The 20695-nt window shown below is 45.8% G+C and overlaps 2 protein-coding genes across 7 annotated transcripts in view; one reads left to right on the forward strand and one right to left on the reverse strand.

Moving 5' to 3' along the window:
- STARD3NL (STARD3 N-terminal like) overlaps positions 1 to 20695 on the reverse strand; it is a 292381-nt gene that overhangs the window by 175962 nt on the left and 95724 nt on the right. The window contains exon 9 of one of the 3 annotated variants that reach the window (XM_082192925.1): positions 6853 to 6862. The exons of the other annotated variants lie outside the window; for them this stretch is intronic. The gene's annotated coding sequence lies outside the window, so the exon portion shown is untranslated. Of the gene's footprint in view, positions 1 to 6852; positions 6863 to 20695 lie in introns of those variants that run through there. 3 annotated transcript variants of the gene reach the window in all.
- Positions 1 to 20695, forward strand: part of LOC309515191 (amphiphysin-like) — a 105625-nt gene that overhangs the window by 13510 nt on the left and 71420 nt on the right. The gene's annotated exons all lie outside the window — the stretch shown is intronic.

The following is a 20695-nucleotide window of genomic DNA, read 5'->3' on the forward strand; positions in this document are numbered from 1 at the left end:
GCTGACTCCTCCTCCCAACAGTTCCCTGCCATCGATCGTGGTCACCTGCAGGGGGTTGCTTAAAGGGATAGTCTGTATCTGGTGTTCAGCAGCAAACTCCTTGCTCATAAAATTGCAGGAGCTGCCTGAGTCCAACAGTGCCTTTATTTTTAGGGGGTGTCCATTTTGCAGCTCTAGCGACACTTCAATCACTAGAGCCGGTCGAGGAGCTTCTGGCACTGGCACTTGGGGAAGGGGCACTTTCACTGCTCTTTGGCCTGGCTGCAGTGCCCTGATGGCAACCAGGCGTTGGCTTTTACCTGCTCCGTTTCTCCCTGCTCTTCCCCCTCAACAGCCCCCACCATTCCTTGCCATTCCTTCCTCTGGGGGCAGACTCTGGCAAAGTGGCCTGGCTGTTGGCAGAGATAGCATTTCCGGGCTCCCTTTCCCTCCTTCTTCGCCCCCTCACTGGGCTTTGAAACTGCGCGCGCGCGGGCTGTTCCGATTTCCATCGGCTCTGCCGGCGGGAAAGCTGGCTCAGGAATGTCTGGAATGCGTAACTCCTTCCAACGTTCCCCTCTCCCTTCCCGCCTCTCCAAGGCTCTTGCCTCCTGGCGCGCTCCAATGGTCAGCGCAGATTTGGTCAGCTGATCCATAGACACCGCCCTGGGGCTCCTGGCCAGCTCGTCTTTCACAGCTGAAGAAAGACCTTCTTCAAATAGCATCTGAATGGGTGCTGCCGATAAATCCCACCCCAATCTGTGAATCAGCATGGTAAATTCAGTCCAGTACTCACGGACAGATCTGCTTCCCTGCTTGCAAGCCATTAACTGTCTGCGCACCGCCCCTTCCTCAACGTCGCTGGAAAACATGATATCCATTGCACGAAAAAATTTCATAGTGTCCTTTAGGATATCGTTGTGCGTTGCCATCAGGGGTCGAACCCAGTCTCGCGCGCCCTTCTCAAGATGCCCAATTACAAAAGCAACTCGAGATTCCTCATCAGGGAACTCATCAAACTGGACATTCAGGGCATATTGCATTTCAGTCCTAAAGGCATGGTAATCCTTGGGGTCCCCCCCAAACTTCTGCACCAATCCTGGTACCTTTCTGGGGAACTGAGTGGTTCTCCCCTTCTTGTCTGCATCTTGAGCCCTCCTCTCCTCGAGCCTCGCCGTCTGCAGCGCCAGTTGGACCTCCAATGCTCGGCATCTTTCTTCCAAGCTTGGATCAGCTCCTCCGGCTCCGGCTGGGTCGCTCATGATGCTTTCTCCTGCACAGGCAGCGTACAGAGACTGTCGGACTGCTATTAGGGGATGATTAGCTGCTTGTGCTTAAAATGGTGCCCCTTCAGAGTTTGTGCGGCCCCACAAACCTCTGTGTGTGACAGAGCTCCTCAGACATGTCTGCTCTAGTCACTGTTAGAGTCCGACAGTGGCTGTTTGCGGAAACGCCTCCAACAAAGAAGTTCCTTAACGGAAACACGTCTCCTGGACTCACGACGTGACAGCTTCCGACGAAGCATGGGTCTCCCTGCAATTGCTTCTGACACCTCCCCACTATTTTCACTGGACGTGTCTCTCACCCCTTTCTCCCCCCTGCTTCCTGCCTGCGCTGCTGCATCTCTCTCAGTATCCCTGAGATCCTGCTCCAGAGACCCCGCGCTCCCCCTGCTGGTCCCTGCTTTGGCTGTTGAGTCTCTCCCAGTCTCTGGGAGCCCTATCACCTCCTTTCCCTCTGATGTCAGTTCCCTGACAGATATCTTGGGTGATTTCATGAGTGATATTCTGAATATCACTGGGTGGGTCATTAATTACTTGAGGGATATCTTGGGTGATTTCATGAGTGATATTCTGAATATCACTGGGTGGGCCATTAAGTGTAGATTAGATTGCTAAAGCTCTCGTGTCTTGAGCTTTAGCAATCTAATCTACACTTAATGGCCCACCCAGTGATATTCAGAATATCACTCATGAAATCACCCAAGATATCCCTCAAGTAATTAATGACCCACCCAGTGATATTCAGAATATCACTCATGAAATCACCCAAGATATCCCTCAAGTAATTAAGGAACAAAAGAAGAAAAGGCACACTAATCTAGGAACTTCCTCTCTACCCAGAACGTTGGAGGCTATACACCACACCCCTCAACAGTATTTATAGGAACTCAAACACCAGACTCTGCTCTGTTCCAGTAACAAGAAGCCGAAAGCACCAGCCTGAAGATGACGAGTGAGACCTCGTCGAAACGTCGCACAGACACCCCGACTCTTACACGGGAAGACACCCGAAGACACCAAAACCTGCATATATATATATATATATATATATATATATATATATATGCATTTTCAAAAACAAGAACAGAGAGAACATTTAACCCCCTCCCCTCCGCCTGTCCCACTTACAACTTCGTACCAAATACAGCATGTATACACATACCCTATGACTTCCAGTACGTTTCCGAGCACAATTCAAAGTGTTGGTGCTGACCTTTAAAGCCCTAAACGGCCTTGGTCCAGTATACCTGAAGGAGCGTCTCCACCCCCATCATTCAGCCCGGACACTGAGGTCCAGCGCCGAGGGCCTTCTGGCAGTTCCCTCACTGCGAGAAGCCAAGTTACAGGGAACCAGGCAGAGGGCCTTCTCGGTAGTGGCGCCTTCCCTGTGGAACGCCCTCCTACCAGATGTCAAAGAGAAGAACAACTACCAGGCTTTTAGAAGACATCTGAAGGCAGCCCTGTTTCGGGAAGCTTTTAATGTTTGATGTATTATAGTGTTTTAATATTCTTTTGGAAGCCGCCCAGAGTGGCTGGGGAAACCCAGCGAGATGGGCGGGGTATAAATAATAAATTATTATTATTATTATTATTCCTTTCCACCCTTTTCCTGGTTCCTTTGCTTTCCTACTACTCCACGTAATGCACATCTTTTTAATCATCAGATTTCTTATCTATTAAATACTCTTATCTATTTCAACTGCTGGTTTTACATGAGACCTGCTAAGCCATGTATTTCTCCATACTGGTTCTTGAAATAGTCAATAAACATTATCCATTCCTCCTTATATTCCTTATCTTCCTTTTCTCTTATCCTGTTTGTCAGACCAGCCAGTTCAACATATTCAAACATTTTACACTGCCATTCTTCCTTAGTGGGTGGTAGACTTGTTCTCCACCTTTGTGCCAACAAGGTTCTTAAAGGTCTCTTACGCTGATGTTCTCTGGGCTCACACTTGTCGAAAGCAGCATCTTTGTTTTTAGCCAGAGCAAAGGCAGATTCCTGTGGGCAGGAGTTGATGTGGTTGCGCACTTGAAATCAATAGGTGTGCTTGGGGTTGTTGTTGTTCATTGGTGACAGGTGTTTGGTATTTCTCAAAGAAAGAAATTATTCTGTCTTTTTGTGACTTGCCCTGATTATTCTTTTAACTTCTCTATGCTATATGTTTCTTAGGGGAAGCTGCATGCTAGAGTGGGAAAGATGAGGTGATTCTTTTGTTGTTTATCGAATAAGCGCTTGTGGAAACGAAACAGACAAAAGCACTACAGAATTTGCAACGAGAATTGCACCACGGAAGCAACTTTTAAATGTTACAAAATTAGGATGAGCAAGGTCACTTCTAGGTTAGAAGATTAGAAGGTTAGAAGATTCAATTCCATAACTTAAAACAGCTACTGCAAGCCAGTGTCCTTTGACAAGGACCCGGGGCAGACAGGGTGCTTTGAAAACACCTGCCGCCCCTATAGGCATGTACCAGTTGCTGGGGCAGCTCTGTAAATCATGCCTGTCTGGGGGCAGGGCTGCCCTCAGCAAGGCCACCCAGTGGCGTAGCGTGGGGGGTGCCAGGGGTGCCGGCCGCACCGGGCGCAACATCTGGGGGGGCGCGAGTCCAGAGGGAAGGGACAAGTTCCTTCCTCCGCCGGGCTCCCCGCCGCCACCGCCAGCCTTGCGCCCTAGCGCGCGCGCCCCCCCGTCGCCGCTGCGGCGGCTGCGCTCCACTCACTGCTCGCAGGGGAGCAGCCGCTGCAGCAGCACCGACGCCGCCACCGACGCCTGGCCGGGCACGGGCAGCCTCTGCACCCCGACGCTGACGCCATCCCCTCGGCCCAGCCACAGGCGGCGGCTGCTTCTGCGGACTGGGAGGGAGGAGAGCTCCGAGGGGCCTCGCCGCGCCCTGCCCTCCCCCAGACCCTCCGAGGGGGTCTCCCGGCAGAAGGGGGCGCCGCTGGCTCTGGCTCTCAGCGCAAGTCTCAGCCGCGCGGGGGGGGGGGGGCGAGGATGGAGCATGGCTGGAAGCCCCCGTACCCGGCCGGGAGGAGGAGAGGGGAGGGGGCTTCGGCTGCCTCGGCCCGCGGGGGCTCCGCAAATAATAAATTTAATAAATTCCTGCTGAGCCTTTGGGGGGGGTCCTTGGCTCCTTCGCTCGCCCCCAGCCCCAGTGGCGTAGTGTGGGGGTGCAGGGGGGCCGGGCGCAACATCAGGGGGGGCGCTCACACTCGAGCGCTGAAATCCACGGGTTAGGGGGCGCAAATTACTTGCCTTGCCCCGGGTGCTGACAACGCACGCTACGCCACTGAGGCCACCACCAAAAGGGGGGCAACCAATGGAAATAGTCCCTCTGGGGCTCCACTTCAGGGGTGGAACGAGGGTGTGGGCCAGCCCACTTGTGCTAAAATTATTGTTTTAATGAGGATGGGGTTTTAACTGTAGTGGCTGTTGTTTATTTGGGGGTGAGGTTGTTTTAAATGATCCTTAAGTGTCATATTGGGGACACGGGTGGTGCTGTGGTCTAAACCACAGAGCCTAGGGCTTGCTGATCAGAAGGTCGGCAGTTTGAATCCCCGCAACGGGGTGAGCTCCCGTTACTCGGTCCCTGCTCCTGCCAACCTAGCAGTTCAAAAGCATGTCAAAGTGCAAGTAGATAAATAGATACCGCTCCAGTGGGAAGGTAAACGGCGTTTCCGTGCACTGCTCTGGTTTTGGTGTTCCATTGCGCCAGAAGCGGCTTAGTCATGCTGGCCACATGACCCAGAAGCTGTACGCCGGCTCCCTCAGCCAGTAAAGCGAGATGAGCGCCGCTACCCCAGAGTCGTCTGCGACTGGATTTAACTGTCAGGGGTCCTTTACCTTTAAGTGTTATATGTTTATTTGTATTTTGTATTTGCATTTTTTGTTTTGTTTTATAAGGCTGTGTAATATTTTCCAGCTTTTTAAATATGTTAATGTTTCATTGTTTTTGCTTTAACTATTTGCCTTGTATTTTTATCCTGTGAAACAACAACAACAGGAGGGCTTTCTTTGTGTGCCTCCTCCGTGAGAGGTCTGGAGGGCAGCAACACAAAACAGGGCCTTTTCTGCTGTGGTTGCCCATTTGTGGCATGCTTTCCCCAGGGAAGCTCGCCTGGTGCCTTGGTTACATATCTTTAGGCACCAGGTGAAACTGTTCCTCTTCTGCCCGGCCTTTAGCTAATTAAACAATCTATGGCCTTTCAAATTGTATGTGTCACCTATTGTACGTGTATTGCTACTGCTTTATTTGTTATTATGGTATGTAACTTCGTGTTTTTAAATGGTAAAACTCCCTGTGGTCCTCAGATGAAGGGTGGTATATAAAGTAAAGGTCTTTTTTAAGGGGAAGAGGGAAGAAGCGCCTCAGTGCTGCCATGGGGAGAAGGTAAGAGACTTTCTCTTTCATGTTAGATTACCCACAGCTTTGCATGTTGCCAAATCTGATGGACTGCAGCTAATCTTAACAATTGTTTGCTGAAACAAGCCAAATTCAAACTGTAGTTTATGAAGCTGGTTTGTTTCAACAAACCATTGTTAAGATTAGCCATGGGTTAAAGGTAAAGGTAAAGGTACCCCTGCCCGAACGGGCCAGTCTTGACAGACTCTGGGGTTTGTGCGCCCATCTCACATCTATTGGCCGGGGGCCAGCGCTGTCCGAAGACACTTCCGGGTCACGTGGCCAGCGTGACAAAGCTGCATCTGGCGAGCCAGAGCCGCACACGGAACGCCGTTTACCTTCCCGCTGGTAAGCGGTACCTATTTATCTACTTGCCCCCGGGGGTGCTTTCGAACTGCTAGGTGGGCAGGCGCTGGGACCGAGCAGCGGGAGCGCACCCCGCCGCGGGGATTCGAACCGCCGACCTTTCGATCGGCAAGCCCTAGGCGCTGAGGCTTTAGCCCACAGCGCCACCCGCGTCCCCTATGGGTTAGGATTGTTTAATCTCACAAAAACTGGGGTGAATGGAAATTGGAACAGAGAAAGCTTTTTAATCCCTTGAAGTTGTGCAGGCAGAGCTCATCTTCACTGCAGCTCATCTTCACAATGCCAAACCATGGTTCAGCTCTGTGTGTGAAGTGGCTCACGAAAAGATCTCACAATATGGAATAGTTCCATGTGTTTACCTTGATTAAACTTCCTTCTAAATTGTGTTTGGAGCCCCATAGAGCCTTATTTACCACGTCTCTTTATTTGCTCATTAACATTATTGTGAGAAACTTCACTTTTCTTCAGTAGTAACCAGTTGCATTCCCAAAGAGCATAATGCTCGTTTTTTAAACGATATTGTGCAATTATCCACGAGAAGCAGTAGTTACAGATTCTTTACTTTTGTGTTAAACTACATGAGTCTTGGAGAGATTAATGATCCCTTCTGTGTTTGGTATAGAGAGAGACTCTTATAATTACCTGCCTACCAAATATAAAAACCATGTTAATTTTGACAAAAACGAAGGAGTGTGTTTTACAAGCAGTTGGATATGTCAGTTGGATATTTAGTAAGCACTATAAGATTCCAAGTGAAAATTCTATGGCACGTCAATCTGATTTTTCAGAGTGTGTTATCTAGCTTGCTTTACATGGTTCTCTATTATTATTTTACCCGTATTTATCACATTTCTATCCTGTCACTTCCACCAGGAAGATCTCAGGGTAGTGTATATGGGCGCATCTTACTCTTTCCTCAGTATGATCCCGTGGATTAGGTGAGGCTGCGTAAGGGTGTCTTGCATAAAGCAACTTAATAAGATTTCTGGATAAGGGGAGGCACAGATCCAAGTCTGTGTCAGCATAGATCACACTCCAGCGTCAACACAGAGGCCTGCTTTACATGTCCCACCAAGCCAAACCATTGCTTATTGTGACTGTGTGAGCATGCAGCCTCCCTGAAGGGGATCGCGGTTGCTTCTCTCCTCCCTGATCGTTTTACTACTGCACCATGCTGAGCTAAGCCATAGTTTGGTTTAACACGTTTTCTAAATCTGGACTCATGGCTTAGCTCTCTCTAGACTAACATTGAGCCGAAACAAGGGACTCAGCTACACAGCTGCAAATGAAACGTTTTAAATGTGTTGTAAAGTGCAATATATAAATGTGGCACTAGATGGTGACAGTGAGCTATGCAAAATTCAATGTATTTTTCAAAACTGTTTTTAAAAAGCATTTTCACAGCGTTTTTTTATATGTGTGTAGATTCCATTAAGGTTTGCCCTCTAGTGTCAAGTGCATGGTTTGTCCAGGAGAGCTAAACCGTGAGCCTGTGTTCTCCTTTCCCGGAGCCTCTGCACACACACATTTGCACTAAGTCGTGATCTGGCTTAGCATGCAGGTGACTAATCTCAGACCCTGGTGCCAAATTTGGCCCATGAGACTCTACCTAGGCAATGCCTTTCCCATACCACAGCCAATGGGCCCCATATTAAGGAATTAGTTTTTCTCGCTTTGCAGGATTGGTGCTGGTTATTAAATTTTATATCCTGCCCTTCATCAAAGGGTGCTTCACAGAATAAAATACAAGATAAAACACAAGTAAGTAATTAAACTAAAACAACAAAACAATAACACCCTGCCCCCGGACACATTTAAAAGGCTGTAGGATAGGCATAGGCAAACTTGGCCCTCCAGATGTTTTGGGACTACAGTTCCCATCATCCCTAGCTAACAGGACCAGTGGTCAGGGATGATGGGAGTTGTAGTCCCAAAACATCTGGAGGGCCAAGTTTGCCTATGCCTGCTGTAGGATGTTAATCAGTCAAAGGCCTGGTTGAAGAGGAACGTATTTGCCTGGCACCTAAAAATATATAAAAAAGGCACCAGGTGAAACTCCCTGGGGAGAGCACTCCACAAACAGGGAGCCACTACAGAAAAGGCCCATTCTCGTGTTGCCACCCTCCAGACCTCACGTGGAGGAGGCACATGAAGAAGGGTCTCGGGTGATGAAAGCAGGGTCTAGGACGGTTTGTATGGGCAGAGGCTGTCCTTGAGATATTGCAGCCCTGAGCTGTTAAAGGCTTTATAGGTCAAAACCAGCGCTTTGAGCTGGGCCTGAAAGCTAATTGGCAGCCTGTGTAGTTGGGCCAGGATCAACGTAATATGCTCAGACTGTCTGGCCCCAGTGAGCAATGATTCAGCAGCTACTAAGCTGTAATAAAGCTTCCTTTTCTGTATCAACATCAACTGTGAGCCTGTGACTTATAGCACTGCAGGGTGCAGTGACTCAGCCTATGCTAAGGGTAGCACTTCTTTTGCATATGAATATGTGTAGCAAAAAACCCTTCAACATAGCTTATAAACATTTATGTGCTGCACAGTGCCGAAAACTTTCATTAGTTGACTTTGGTCCCAGAAATGAGGCCAGTGGGGACAGGACTGGTATTTGGCATGAGTAAATCAATGTTGACTATCTCACTGTTGACAGTGTTGGATTGGACTAATGGTACCCATATTTCTGAATGGCTTTCAGATGTGTTACCAAGAGGGTCACCCTTCTGCCATTTTCTGCTTCTCACTAATGCACCAGAAGCTGGACCATGCAAACCCCTTCTCTTCTACATAGATGACCTCCCATGGTAAACCTGAGGTCCTGGGAGCTGGGGCTGGGGGAAAGCAGAAATGACTGCACTTGCTTTAATTTTCTATTATGCCATGGCCTCACAGCACTTTCTCAAAATTCAAAATGTGCTTGCTGGTCCAAAAAGTCCAGCAACCCCTGATGTAACTGTCCAAATATTTTGGAAATAATTTCTTAGCAGACGTGTTTCTCTGGTGATGGAAATGGTTTGTGATCAGAGTTAGTATTATGAATGAAGTTTGATAAGGATACTGTAAAATGTGATTAATAAAATGTCAATGCATTTACATCTCTTCCGGATGAATACTTCATAGTAAAGGGGGATAAAACTGGAGAGTGCCACAAAGATCAAAGTCTCCTCCCTTTGGGTTGGTGCAATTTGGTGCGTGGCAGTCAGATGGCTAAACAGCCGTCTGGCCTAGTAAGACGTTAATGACGTCTGTGCTGGAGATTATTGTTTCCAAACATGCAGTTTTTCATTGCATAGAATATACAATGGTTGGACAGAATGGTTTTCTTGTAGCAGAAACCCATTATAGATAAAGATTAGGCAAGGCTTTTTGGAACCCACTTTGTTGAAGGCCATGACAGGGAGGGCTTGTGCTCTCTGATGGGAGATGCCAATGTTCACCTGCACACAGAAAATGTAAGGACCTTGGATAACTAAAAATCTTTCCCTGCCATGGCTGAAGATTTTTTTAAAAATTACTATAGTGGGGTGTTTTAGCTATGAGTATTATTTGGGGGTGTTTCCTGCCCAATTTATATCCTGATATGCTTTCTCTAAATAAACTTTTGTTCTTCAAGATCACTCATCACACTGGGTTATTGTAAGTCTCTAATCCACCCGTGAGCTGTATCCTTGCTTGGTACCACACCACTTGACCATTGTATTCAGAAAGAGGGAATCTGGTCGACCTTGCCCCTAAATGGTCATTGCCATCCCTCTCCTCTCTAGGCAAGCTCCACTGTTACACCCACCAACCCAAGGGTTGGGAAAAAGTAAAGGAGGGTACCAATTAGGACTTCACTGAGTTCTGTGTGAGACCTATCCTGGGTTCTGTTTCTGCGTCACACACGAGTGTGACAGAAAGTTATGAAATGGTTTTTCAACATCCAATAAAATTATTCAATATTTAAGCTTCATATGTGATATATGCACAACCCTCTGCTCTAATGGGGAACATAGAAAGCTGTTTTATACCAGATCAAGCCCAGTATTGTCTATTCTGACATAATTTTCCAGGGCCTCAGGTAGAGATTGTTTCCATCTCCTGGGTATTTTTAACTGGTGATACCACACTGAGCCAGGGGCTTCCAGTAAGCAAAGCATGTGATCTAACACTAATTCGGGGTCTGTCTCAATGTTTTGCACATTGAGATCACACAAGGTGTCAATTTAATGACAAAACAGCATTTGAACTTTGAGGCTTAGTTAATGCGTTGAATGCTTGTGGTGGAAGGACTTTAACAAAGTCGTCCCTTTGCTGAAAAGAGACGAAATCAAAAGAAGAAGAGGAGCAGTCGAACACCGTGCGTACTGCAGGCAGCAAGTGAGGGGAGGAGGCGAATGAGCCAGATTAAATGCAGCAGACAGCCTGAAATGGATGTATTAAGTCCTCTGGATGTGTGCGTGGGTGTCTGCTTGGGGAAGAGCAAGCCGCGGGATGAGGCGAGTGGATCTGCATGCAGTCCTTGTAAATATTTTAGCAGAAAGCCTTGCATGGGCATTTCCCCGCAATGGTTTTGCAGTGAAGGGACAGCTATTTTGGCACAGAGGCAGTCCGTTGAGTACCTTGTGGCCTCAGCAAAATGTATGTCTGTTGATGAGCAAAATGTGCAGCATGAGCCATTGTCATTCCTAAATTAATGGGAAAAGCAAAGGTCGCAGAGGATCTTTGTAGCCAGGGGGTGTTTTCCTACAGCTGCTGTAAATCAGAGAGCACCATACAAGTCCACAGGCACTTCTTACAAACCCACTTTGAACAACTGGCTTTTTATTGTTGTCAGTAGCCAGGAAAGCCTGATGTTCATTTGAGGGAAGAAAGCCTCTAGTCTTTATGGACACAGAGGTTCAATTATAAAGTATGGTGGCAAGAACTTGGGAAAGGAGAAGGAAAATTAAAAGTGGTCAAAGCCTGTATTATTGTACCAATATGTTTTGAGGAGGACACTTGAGGATTTGCGTATGAAGGATTCCTAAGAACATACTTATCAGCTATGGCCTGGCATCTCCTATGTAAATCATGACGTTACTAGAATTCAAAAGTTATCAAGGACCCTTTACTCTGAGCTGGTGTTTGTCATCTGGAAAACACTTGACCATTCTCCAGTCCAGACACAGTTGCTTTGCCCTCTCTCTTGGACGTTGACGGGTTGACCCTAGTCTCTTATTAGACATTCTTGGTCCTCTTGTTTTGGTTCACTTCTTGAATAGCTCTGTGTCTTCCTTTGGATATTTACCGTCTCAAGTTTGCTGGCTGTTACTTAAGTTAGATACAGTAGCTCCTTAGTGGTCTGGATGAGGCCTGGTGAAGAGATTTGGTCCTACATTCTTCTTCATAGGGAACAGATGTCTTTACTGTGCCTGCTTGTTTGGTCTCTTTTGTGGGACAAATCTCTCCCTCTTTCATCATACCTTGGCAGACATTTTCTTCCTCTGAGTCCTGGAAACATCAGCATGACCCCACCAAGATCAAGTAGCTGTATTCTGGGGCAGGAAACAGAGACAGGCTGCAGCAACTACTCCCAGAAATCCCAGCTGAGTGTCTTTCTGCATCAGAGATGGGGCTGAGACTACCAGTTCCAGAATCCCTGGACAGAAAACTTTGCTATTTGCATTATTCCCACCAGGGAGAATATTATCAAAGGGCCTCCCCTGCAGGAATAATGCAAACAGTTTTCTTTTTCCACTGGGGATTCTGGGACAGGTAGTCCCAGTCCCATCCCAGTCAGGGAAAGATATCCTGCTGGGACGACCTGTCTCCGTGTTACCCAGCTTTGAGGGTTGAAGAAGGGACATTGTTGCTTCGTTGGCAAAATCTGCCTTCCGTCTCTGGCACTCTGTAGTCTGGTCCTCATTGACCGGAAATTTGCTGAGCTCATTACTCTGCAAGTCGTATGCAAGCAGCTCCTCCACACATAACTTGCCTGTGTTGGGCATTTGGCTACTCCGAAAAATAATGGCACTTTTGCCTCTTGGTTAGTGCATCCTCTAGGCAGGACTGGCTAATCCGTGGTCCTTCAGATGTTGTTGGGCTACAACTCACCATATCCCTGGCCATTGATTTTGTTGGCTAGGGCAGCTGGTATTGGAGTCTAATAATATCTGAAGGGCTGTATATTAACCACCCCTGCTGTAGCCCTAGGAAGTTATTCCCTCAAGCATCTTTGCTGTCTGAAGGAATGCTTCTCTGCCTTTGCTAAACCCAGATCAGAAGGAGAGGGATGGAGGCTTTTTCTTAGCAGACTGTACAGGTGAAACTCGGAAAATTAGAATATTGTGGAAAAGTTCATTTATTTCAGTAATTCAACTTAAAAGGTGAAACTAATATTTGAGATCGACTCATGACATGCAAAGCAATGTCAAGCCTTTATTTATTATAATTGTGATGATGAAAACCCCAATTTAACAATTTCCAAAAATTAGAATATTAAATGAAATCAGCGAAACAAGGATTGCAAATAGAGCAATATTGGACCTCTGAGAAGTAGAAGCATGCATATGTACTCAGTACTTGGTCTGGGCCCCTTTTGCCTCAATTACTGCCTCAATGCGGTGTGGCATGGATGCTATCAGCCTGTGGCACTGCTGAGGTGTTATGGAAGACCAGGATGCTTCAGTAGCAGCCTTCAGCTCTTCTGCATTGCTTGGTCTCATGTCTCTCATCTTTCTCTTGGCAATGCCCCATAGATTCTCTATGGGGTTCAGGTCAGGCGAGTTTGCTGGCCAATCAAGCACAGTAATCCCATGGGCACTGAACATTTCCACGATATTCTAATTTTCCGAGTTTCACCTGTACATTTACCAGGAAAAACATCAACTTCCTCACCACTGTTGCTCCACTCAAAGTAGTCATCTGGGCTGGGCATGGCTGGTGACAAGAGACTATAACCCACCAGGCTATTGTGGTAGGTTCTTTGTTGAGACTGCAATGTGTAAGCTAGGGGAGAAGGGGAAGCAAGTTCTGAACTTTATCACACAAGTTGTATTCTGAATTGCAGTCTCTGTCTGGGACACTGACTAGGATGCTTTTGCCGTAGCTGGTTCCCTTCAGCAAAGCTCCAGAATCATCCTCCTATAGGTGTGTTTCCAGTTCAAACACTTGTTTCCTTGGGGAGCTTCTCAACATAGAAGCAGCATGGCCTTGTTCTCCAAGCCAACGGAAGGCAATGATAGCAACTGCGGCCATTGGGGCATGGACCACCATCACTGACACTGACATGTCCTGGTTTCTGGGTGTAAAAATGGCGTTGGGGGGAATTTTGCAGAATTGGTGAAATGTCAGGGATGTATGGCAACACGATGGGAGAAGCAGTGGAAACAGCTCAAAAAAGTACTCTTTTGGGGATAGGTTCCCCCCAAAAATATACTTTTTGAAATACGGCAACCCTACTCACCCAATCCCTCACTCCACTGCAACGTCTTCACTGGCCAGTCTTTATGTAAGGTCTTATATAATAGGAGATCATTGCTGCAAAAAAGGTGAAGGAAAGGAAAAACCCCTGTATTGAAAACTGCATTGCCATATTTTTAAGGCAAATATTTGATTTACAGTGGATTAATGTACTCAGATGGACTGTCCAATCCAGAAAGGTCAGGTTGGACCAGACAAAATGACCTACGACACCCAAAATTGTACTCTTATTGACAGTGGACTAAAATATTTTAGCTATATTTTCTTTTAATCAGGAGGCCAGCTAAGGAGCAAATATCTTAACACAGCTATTTGTGCATGATAGTAGTGTATATATAGCAACAATCAGCTTGAATTATCTACTCCAGTTAATGGTCTTTGAAACATTCCAGTTCTTGCTTGCAGCTGACTTCCTTTCCGAGTTCTTTGTTCCAAAATCTTCCTCCAAAAAATGATGATCTCTGCTTCTTGGAGGATTAAATGCTGGCACCATTTTCTGTGGTTTATGATATTTGGGATGCTTTTCTTAAACCACTGTATTCAGTTTAATCAAAAGCAGGTAATTCAAATCAAAATACCCAAAGATTACAATAAAATCCGCTACTGGTTGATGAGACTTCAGATAAAATAAATGAAAATTTCTTAGCCTCCACCCAGTTTTCTGGGGGAAAAACATGCTCCATGTGCACTTTTCATTGTGCAATTTACACATAAGTGTACATGGTAGTCCTTCTATGACATCTGTACAGTGTCTCCAAATTTCAGACAGTAGTGACTTACCATTTTCCTTCTGGAAACAAAAAACCGTCTGGGGCATAAAATACCCCAGAAATGCATTGAGTTTTGCCATTAGCGTGCATTTATTACTGTAGACTATGCTGGAAGATTAGGATACCCCATTATTTTTCCATAGGAAAATGGTCTGAGAAACGTCAGGAAACCATGGGTGTGTGTCAGAAGGTTGGCACAAAGCACATGATGTTGTCTGGGGACCAGGGATAGTTGTCTTGCAGGTTTCTGAATGGGGTGACAAACGTACCTCAAAAAACTGTTATTGTTAGTTTTCAGCTGAAAGACATTTCTTTTCTTAAGATTTTATGATATTTTCAATATTTTCACCTTCAAAGATAGTTTTCGCTGCTTGTTAAAAGGGCAAATTGTGTTGCTTATTCCATGTGCAGGGGCTACTGGTTGCTGCACATAACAGTTCTACCATCTCTGAGTGTTTTCTAGTTCTGGGTGCTTTGGTTTTGTCCAGGAAGCTTATTATTATTACAATTTATTAAATGTGCACTTCATCTCACACCACAGATGTGAATTATTTTCTGGGGTCTAAAATCTCCAACATCCATTGGAAATCTCACTGCAGTAGCAAAAACATCCTCAAAACCTTTAGTCTGATTCTCTTTTTGTCTTTTTAAATATACTGCAAAGAGGAAATGAAACCATCAAATTGAGGATAAGGGACTGAGCTGTCCCCTTTTCATACTTCTGTGCAGCCAGCACTACAAGGTCGTTAGTTCTCCTCTAGGGAGGGAGACACTGTAGAAAGCAGTCAACCAACATCAATCCAAATAAGCGAATTGTACTACCAGAAGTAATGTCACTGCCCTGGAATGCCTATGGGAAATTATCTTCTAGTTCTGTTTTAGCAAGCTTGTGATTTTTAAAACACAGCAGTCCTCTAGATCTGTGGTCTTCAGTTTGAAGGTGCTGGGAATATGAAAGCTACACCTGGAAGTGCACCCTTAAGAGTTGTGTCAAAGAGGAAATTCCAGCAGGTATTATTTGTCATGCAAGTCAGCATCCAGTACAAAATAATAATAGCTGGCACTTTTATGCTGGGAATATTTCTGGATGTTGAAGGAAATAAGGTACTGGGAGTGGTTTGGAAAATTTTGTTGGATTTAGGGTAGATCCCAAGGGATATGAATCAGGAGAGCAGTACCAGTAGTTAACTGGGAGGTCTCCCACCAGTGGAGAGCTCATCTTCAGTTAACAGCAAACTAGAGAACGTACACTTTTCAGTTACAGTGGTACCTTGCAAGACGAATGCCTCGCAAGACAAAAAACTCGCTAGACGAAAGGTTTTTCCATTTTCGATTTGCCTCGCAAGACGAATTTCACCTATGGGCTTGCTTCGCAAGACGAAAACGTCTCGTGACTTTGTTTCCTTTGTCTAAAAACAAAGACATGTTTTGTTTATAAAGTTAATTTATTTTCCCTTCAATTTTTGAACTGCTCTTTACAGTATGTGTGACTTTAAAGAGCAGTTAATAAACTGTTGTTGTACCAAAATTGTCTTTGTTTGGACTTTTTTTGACCATAGGAACGCATTAATTGATTTTCAATGCATTCCTATGGGATTTCGTGATTCGCAAGATGAAAAATTCGCTAGACAACAAAACTTGCGGAACGAATTAATTTCATCTTGCGGGGCACCACTGTAATAGAATTGGCTGCCAAAGAGGAAGCAGCTTACCAGAGCTTGGCTATAGAGGAAATTGGATATTACTGACATATGTGGGGAGCATTTGGAAATCATCATGCCAGAAGAAAGTGCTTTTGCCAAGGTTGGCGCTAAGGGCTGGCACAAATGGGCATATGCTAAGGGCCCACATCTCAGCAGGAAGCCCCCTGACAAGAGGCCCTGGTCACAGTCTTCTAGCATTTGCAACCTGCTTGTTCACAGACCTTTCTCTTCTAGCCCAGACAGAGCAGTAAACCGGGGGGGGGGGGCGTAGTGGATGTTGCTGTCTGCTTCCTCATCGGCTCTTTGGTACTACCTGTTATGTACTGAAGTTCTCACCCTGGCCAGCAGGGGGATACTGTAGATATTTTTCACTCAGGTCCACATATGCAAATAAGGAATTGAAAGTGACGTTCAGTGATTGGATAGTTACAGAAAGTGGTTAATGTTGCTTTGTAGTTGAGCTCTATATAAGCAGGTTGGCTGAACCCTTCAGTTCAGTTCTGTTCTGGTTTGTGAATAAACAAGAGCTGTTTGAAGAATCACTGTGTTTTCTGATATGTTCACCCACAACTTAACACTACCGGCTCACCAGACAATAATGAAGAAGAGAAAAATGGCAGTGAGGAAGATGATTTGTTGCAAGAGGGGGAGCTGTGAAGGGTGCCTTGCCCAAGGACCCTCCAAAATCTGGACATGGCACTGGCACCTGAAGGTGTTTCAGGTGTTACAGAAGGTGTTACAGTCCCTGTAACCCTGGGACTGAAGACTGCCTGCACCTCACTTTCAAGCTCTTGAAAAAGGACTCCTTCGGCAACTGACACCTTCTGCATCAATGGCTGCCTTGTGCTCTTCTTAGTAAAGTATATATTTATTACAAAATTGTGGCCTTTTGCAAAGTGATGCTGTGGAAGATAGGGTTGCCATACGTCCGGGAAAACCTGGACATGTCCTCTTTTGGGAGGCCAACATTCATTTTTTTTGTTTTTTTGTTTAATAATTTTTATTAATATTCCAATAAAAATATCCAGTCAATAACAAATCAAATCAAATCATAATCCAATTCAAAAAAAGAAGAAGAAGACCAGAGACATGAGCCAACAGTGTGACGCGGCAGCTAAAAAAGCCAATGCAATTCTGGGCTGCATCAATAGGAGTATAGCATCTAGATCAAGGGAAATAATAGTGCCACTGTATTCTGCTCTGGTCAGACCTCACCTGGAGTACTGTGTCCAGCTCTGGGCACCACAGTTCAAGAAGGACACTGACAAACTGGAACGTGTCCAGAGGAGGGCAACCAAAATGCAAAATGGTCAAAGGCCTGGAAACGATGCCTTATGAGGAACGGCTAAGGGAGCTGGGCATGTTTAGCCTGGAGAAGAGGAGGTTAAGGGGTGATATGATAGCCATGTTCAAATATATAAAAGGATGTCACATAGAGGAGGGAGAAAGGTTGTTTTCTGCTGCTCCAGAGAAGCGGACACGGAGCAATGGATCCAAACTACAAGAAAGAAGATTCCACCTAAACATTAGGAAGAACTTCCTGACAGTAAGAGCTGTTTGACAGTGGAATTTGCTGCCAAGGAGTGTGGTGGAGTCTCCTACTTTGGAGGTCTTTAAGCAGAGGCTTGACAACCATATGTCAGGAGTTCTCTGATGGTGTTTCCTGCTTGGCAGGGGGTTGGACTCGATGGCCCTTGTGGTCTCTTCCAATTCTATGATTCTATGATTCTATGAAATTACAATCCAAATTATTAATTAATAAATTTCAAACAGACTTCCCATATTCTGGACCTCTGAAGAATCATCTCACACAATTATATATTTCTGCTTTCTTCTTGTTGTGCTCATATTTTCCACATTCTGATCTTAAACTCAAAAGTCCTCAGTCCCTCGTTGATCGATTCTCCTCATGTTGAACAGCCATGCGTTCTTTCATCTTCCAAGTACAGTTTGGTGTGTGTGTGTGTGTGTGTATACGGTATACCGTATTCTCTTTTTATTCATCTGTCAATGTTTTTTGGGAGGCCAACATTCCAATCCAGACAGATTTTTACATTTTAAAGGAAATGTCTGGATTTTTTCGGGCTTGGGCGACTCAGGCTTGGGCTGCACACCACAGCCGCTGCCAACCGAAGCCAGAGAAAGAAGCATGTGGGCATGGCAGCTGTGCATGCCTCTTTCACCAGCTTGGACTGCCCTCTTTTTTGCTCTTCATGATATGGCAACCCTAGTGGAAGATGTATTTTGGTTCTTCATGCTTTGCTGTGAACCACTTTGAATGTAGCGTATATTGAATGACTGAAATCACCAAAGAAGGGGGTTCATCCCTCTATGCCCATGGTTCTCCAAGGGTGTGGTGCCCCACACTAGTGTGAGAGGTGAGGATGGCAAGTGTGGCAGAAAAAGATTCAAGGACAATCAAAGAAATGTTTAAACATTTCAGTGCAGCGTAATATCAAAATGTGTGGTCCTCCTTTTGTAGAATATGGACAGATAACTTTTCCAAATGAGAGCAAGAACATCAAGTGATACTGAGGACAATCCTAGATGTGATCCAGAATCACTGTTCAAACATTTATAATTATATTTTGGGACTATTCATGTTCTTACATAGCTGCATTGTTTTATACTGTCTGGATGTCCTATGATCATAAAATAAAGTAGTTGTGTTCTAGGTTTTAAATCAAGCACTGCTAGGCGCAGTTTCCTTTTGTTTTCCTTTTTTCATAATATTTTATTAGGTTTCCAAATTAATAATCCAATAAGAACCACATTATATTCTGAATTACAATACATTAAAAAGGGCAGAATATATTGCCAAATTATTTATCTTTGGGTGACTTCCCATGCTCTGAATTTCACGGAGTGCTAATCTGTTTCCTTTTGTTTTCCAACGTATTTCTTAATTTAAAAAATGGTGTGGTGCAAACAAATCTTCCATCTGAAAGTATGACCCAAACTGGCTGTATAGACCAGCAGAGCCAACATCGTACTGTCTGGATATAGTTGGGCTCCCAGCTTCCATCACCCCCAGCCAGAATGGCCCAGGGTCAAGGATGCTATGTTTTGCTGGAACAAGGCCGTTACTATTAAATAACCTCTTAAGTACATCAGAACCACGCAAGATTTCTTTTTTAAAATTAATAATAATACTCCATCTGCTGGGAAGCATTCTAAGGACTGTACTGCAAAGGGTGAACATGAGATGTGTGTGATATTGATAGACTTTCTTCCAAGGTTGAACCTTAGTATAATGAGAATCTGATCTGCTGATAAGATAGGAGCATGAGCTAGATTCCTGCACAGGTAGGGATATCATTTTATTCCTGCATAGCTTCTAGTGGCCAAGATAGACAGGTGATACCAGAAGCATTTGCTGTTTATAGATCCTGTCCTTTTGTGACTCTTGATAAGTTTATCTGTCCAAAATGCATACCTGAGTGTTGTTGAATTCAAAGCTGACACGGCATGAAATCGCTTTTAGTGCTTTGCCCAAGCCAAGCTTGGCAGCCCAGGATCTTGCAGAATCCTCATCCTTGTGAAACTCGTTCTACATTTTTCTCCTCAAGCCCAAAGTTCCTTGAAAGCTATCATGGTAGGAAAGTGAGTTTTCAGGGTGAAGGGTGGGCTGAAAGGACTAGGAGGACTATGTTGGAACCAGGCTTACTGACCCATGCAGTACTGTCAGGGCTGCCTCAGGTCTCAGCTCACAAAAGACCAACGCCCAGCTCTTCTTATATACAAGGATGTTTATTGCAGTTCATTATCAGTTCCACAACAGAGGCGCGCAGCCCCGGGTCTCTTAGGCTAGGCGTTTGAAGTCCCCTCTGAATCAGTCCCGCCCCTACACCAGCTTAAGAGGCTTGTGCTAGACCACCTCTTGCTGTCCTTTCTTTTCCGCAGGGTCTTTCTGCCCCCCTGGGTTCCTTCCCTCCTGCTCTCTCCTGATGCGGATTCCTGAGATGCCTGTTCCCCCCTCCTTCGTGCTTTGGGGCCAGGCTCCTCCTCCGGGCTCTCTGCATTTCCGCGCGCCTCCACATTTGAACTTGGCGCGCGTTCGCTACCCCTGACCTTCCTCTTGACACTTACACAACTCCCTGTACTACTCTCCGCCTCTTCCGGCAGGACGTCCTGCCCTGATCTCCTTCCCCTGTCTCCATCCTGCTCCGCTCCGTGCGTCACACTGGGAACTCCACTCTCTTCACTTCGTTCCTGCTGGGAAGCCGATCCCGATCTCCCACTCCTACTCGGGGTTTCCCTGCTGCTTCCCTGCTCCTGGCAGGTTCCCCCTGTGACCCCCCTTGGCCTGACTAGGGGCGCCCCCTTCTGGGAATCCTCCGATTCACTTGAGAGACTCATGGAAGACCTCAAGTCATTGTCATCCTCTTCCTCACTGTCCTGGGATTCTTCCCCATCGCTCTCCGTCTCCCCCCTCACCTGTGCCTCTGTCTCTGAACCCCTGACAAGTACGCTTCCTGAATTGCTCAAACACTACACTCTCTCATGTGTGTCTATATTATGTGAGAGCCTTTTCCAGAGGAAGCCACACGTGAAACTTGAATGTGAGGTCTGCATGCCAGATTTGAGCTGCCTCATAGATTTGGCCCAGGGTTCCTTACGCAGATTTGGTCAACGTCTTTGGCTGGGTCTGTGGGCTATTCTCTGATGAATGCCATTTCCTATGGATGGCTGGGCATGTAGAAAGCCATTCTGTGGAGTATGCAATGTAGATTTGGATTTTGGCAACT

The sequence above is a fragment of the Podarcis vaucheri genome (genome assembly GCF_965113315.1).
Source record: "Podarcis vaucheri genome assembly, chromosome: 12".
NCBI lineage: Eukaryota > Metazoa > Chordata > Lepidosauria > Squamata > Lacertidae > Podarcis > Podarcis vaucheri.